General features: G+C 41.7%; 1 pseudogene; it reads left to right on the top strand.

The window, feature by feature from the left end:
- The first annotated feature begins 2,212 nt into the window (after positions 1–2,212).
- LOC129506617 (glyceraldehyde-3-phosphate dehydrogenase-like) lies at positions 2,213–3,213 on the top strand (annotated as a pseudogene).
- Positions 3,214–4,213: the final 1,000 nt, after the last annotated feature.

The following is a 4,213-nucleotide window of genomic DNA, read 5'->3' on the forward strand; positions in this document are numbered from 1 at the left end:
CTCCAGTATTCTGTTAAATTGAGCCAGAGACCTAAGAGCAAGCACGAGAAGCCTACCAATTGGGATCCTTTTGCAGTATGCAGAAGGTGGGGGTATATCGGGGAGAGTGCTTTCCTGATGCTTATGCCCAGATACCAGAATTATTCATTACACCCTTGTCTCAGTTTATGGAGGTGCTTTCTGTGTCCTCTGTCAAAATTTTTATTAATAACTAACTTAGCACTTTCTGTCTAATGATAATTACCTTTTTAAATGTTTTACTTTTTCTGTAATGAGGAGAAATAAGGCCAACAGAACACTGGCATGGGTAAGAGGCAAAATGGATGTGAAAATTCATGGGATAAGAAGGTGGTACCTGGAACAGATAAGGAAAGCCCACAGGAAGGCTGACAGTTTGTTCTCTCTGGAATCAGAGACAAGGAATCAGAAGACAAATGATACGAGAAAGGACAGATGAAGGAGGCACCAAAACCTTCAGAGAACCAGGACCATTGCCATGGGGTCTCCAGTCAGAATATCTCCCCTAAGAAACACAGCCACTGGAAAACAGAGAAACTAAATCCCAACCTTCTCCTGATTCCCTTAGCTTCAAGTTGTCCCCTCATTAAAATAGGAGGACTGGAACACTGTAAAAAAAATGTTCAGGAGTCACTAACCCAAGAAATGATCCAGCTCCAGGAATTAGTGCCACAAAAGCATCCTGCACACACACACCGACTCTGGCATCCCAGGCACAGACAGCCTAATTGCCTTTTCAGTGTCTAAGTATGATCTTCCTAAGGCCTGAGACCAGGTGTCACTCACTTTACAGAGAAGGCTTTATCTCCAAGTGAACCCCATCTAATAGGTCTACTCTCTCCAGCACCACCCCACCACTTGCTCCATATCTCTACTCATATCCTTCATTTTCTTCATAGCACTCACCACAGCTCAAAAATACATATTCCTTTTTCTCTTTTTACTGTCTTCCTAATAAGGTTGAAAGCTCTCTGTGTACAATAACTATATTTAGTTGCCATGCTTACTAATGTAATCAAGGACGTTACCAAGCAAAAATAATACAGACTTCATAAACACTTGTGGAATAAATGAATGAATATTGATTAGCTGATGGCATGGTAGGAAGTGTGGGAGGTGACAGCCTTTTAATTTAAGATAGAAGCTTATCTTCAAAAGCCATGTCTGAGCTTGGCAGTGGGAGTAAATAGGAGCTGGAGTACTGTTGTTTCCTGATGCTGAAAGGATAAGTGGGATATGGAGTAGTTAAAGGGACTGAGTAGGATTTGGTGATTAGAAATGGAATAGAAGAAATGACAGACAAAAAGAGCTTTTAGAGTAATTCTCTTTCATTCAATTTTTACCTCAGAATGCTTTAGAGTTTTCCTTATGTATCCTGTTTCCAGTTCCTCATTTTTAAATGCATAATTTACACAGCTTCAAAAAACAATTGGCAACATATGAATATGCATGTGTGTCTATTTATGATATTGCATCTATCAGCACAATATTACCTTTCCTCCTCACTTTAAAACGTATACCTTTACACCCTAGAATAAGGAGTCAAACAAATGGCTCTACCATTATTTTTTTTTCCTTTTGTAGTCGTTTATGCCAAGAACAAAGACCATTTTCTTTAAAGGTTGTTTTTATAGAATGTTTCCTCAGGTAATACAAAAAAAAGAAGAATTTGCTTCTGAATAGTATTGAACATATTAGGTTAATCTTTTGAGGGAATACTGTCAACAATAAAACAATACTTTTAATGTATTCTGTTCAAGTCCTTAAGTCTGAGTTTCTCAGATTGACCTGTTAACCACTCTGAGACTTTTGACCCTATAAATCAAAGCTAGTCCTCCTATATCATCATGCCAGTCCTCTGAGTCTCCATTACACTAAATTCATTTGCTAATTTTTTTTCTGTTTACTTCTGTTTATCACCTCACTCTTATCTGATTCTATCCTTTGTGCTTTCAATATACCCAGGTCGCTCCTCCCACAATTAATGTGGATTGAGAATGTACATGCTTAATATACATAGTCTTATTAATCCTTACAGCAACCCAATGAAGAAGTACTGCATCAGTTACAGTTCCCAGGTTGCCAGCAATGGAGACCAGCTCTGATTAAAATAAGCAGCAGGGCTCTCTGCTCCTCACCATTCGACAGACAGCTGCATCTTCCGGTGCAGTGCCAGCCACATCCCTGAGACATGATGGTGAAGGTCAGAGTGAACGGATTTGGCCCTACTGGGCGCCTGGTCACCAGGGCTGCTTTTAACTCTGACAAAGCAAATATTGTCGCCATCAATGACCCCTCCATTGACCTCAACTCCATGGTGTACATGTTCCAGTATGATTCTACCCACGACAAATTACACAGCACGGTCAAGGCTGAGAACTGGAAACTTGTCATCAATGGGAAGTCCATCTCCATCTTCTAGGAGCAAGATCCCGCCAACATCAAACGGGGTGATGCTGGTGCTAAGTATGTGGTGGAGTCCACTGGGGTCTTCACCACCATGGAGAAAGCTGGGGCTCACTTGAAGGGCAGGGCCAAGAGGGTCATCATCTCTGCTCCTTCTGCTGATGCCCCCATGTTTGTGATGGGCATGAACCACGAGAAGTATGACAACTCCCTCAAGATTGTCAGAAATGTCTCCTGCACCACCAAAGGCTTGGCTCCTCTGGCCAAAGTCATCCATGACAACTTTGGCATCATGGAGGGCCTCATGACCACTGTCCGCACCATCAAAGCCACCTAGAAGACCATGGATGGCCCCTCTGGGAAGCTGTGGCGAGCCGGCTGAGGGGCTGCCCAGAACATCATCCCTGCTTCCACTGGCACCACCAGGCTATGGGCAAGGTCATCCCTAAGCTGAATGGGAAGCTCACTGGCATGTTCTTCTGTGTCCCCACCCACAATGTGTCAGTTGTGGATCTGACCTTCTGCCTGGAGAAAGCCGCCAAATATGACAACATCAAAAAGGTGGTGAAGCAGGCATCAGAGGGCCCCCTGAAGGGCATTCTGGGCTACACTGAGGACCATGTTGTCTCCTGCAACTTCAACAGTGACACCCACTCTTCCACCTTCAACACCAGGCCTGGCATTGTCCTCAATGACCACTTCGTCAAGCTCATTTCCTGGTATGACAATGAATTCGGCCACTGCAACAAAGTGGTAGACCTCATGGTCCATATGGCCTCCAAGGAGTAAGAGCCTCCTGGACCATCAGCCCCAGTGAGAACAAGAGGAAGAGATAGGCCCTCAGCTGCTGGGGAGTCCCTGCCCCAACTCAATACCCCAACACACTGAGAATCTCCTGACCTCCAATTTACATCCCAGACCCCCTGGGGAAGGGGAGGGCCTTGGGAAGCCCTACTTTGTCATGTACCATCAATAAAGTATACTTAAATAAAGCACTTATTTATACTTAGACTTAATTAAAGTACTTATTTATATACTGTATTTAAGTATACTTTATTGATGGTACATCAATAAAAAATAAATAAATAAGCAACAGAAGTTTAGGGGAGCATTGAAGTTCTCGGCATCAATGGAAAGAGCAGAAAAACAAGCTCAGAAATGAACAGAAGCTAAAGTATCTCTAGAAAGTTAGGAACCAGAAACCACAGCAATAATTTGTGGTCAAATTACCACTACTACCAAAATAAATGAGTAAATGCTCACATGGATGTGTTGTTAACTATGTACTAAATGCCATTATTTTACATAACACATATGCAAATATTACAATTTATAATAAATATTCATTTTTCTGTTTGGTATTTATCTCTCTCAAAGTTTAAAAGCTCCACAAAGTCAGAAACAATGTGTGTTTTATTCATTGATGCATACCTAATGCCAAGCACAATAGCTGGCACTGGATGAAATAGGTACTATTATCATTATCATTATATACATGAGGAAACTGAGGCATAGGCAGGCTAAATATATCCCAAAGCCACACAGTAGGTGATAGAGTCAAGATTCAAATATAAATGACCTGTGTCTAAATTCTGTGCCCTTAACCACCATCATATAGATTCCATCCTTTTTAGTCTTTTTATTCCTGTGGTCAAGATTAGACTTACAAAGGACCCATACAATTGATATTCATTGAATCGCATATATATGCCCATCAACAAAGGAAGAGTGGGCCCATGATTACCAAGCCACTAAACTCAATTTATTAAGGAAGCAATAATTCCTCCAG

Source organism: Nyctereutes procyonoides, unplaced genomic scaffold, assembly GCF_905146905.1.
Source record: "Nyctereutes procyonoides isolate TBG_1078 unplaced genomic scaffold, NYPRO_anot_genome, whole genome shotgun sequence".
Lineage (NCBI taxonomy): Eukaryota > Metazoa > Chordata > Mammalia > Carnivora > Canidae > Nyctereutes > Nyctereutes procyonoides.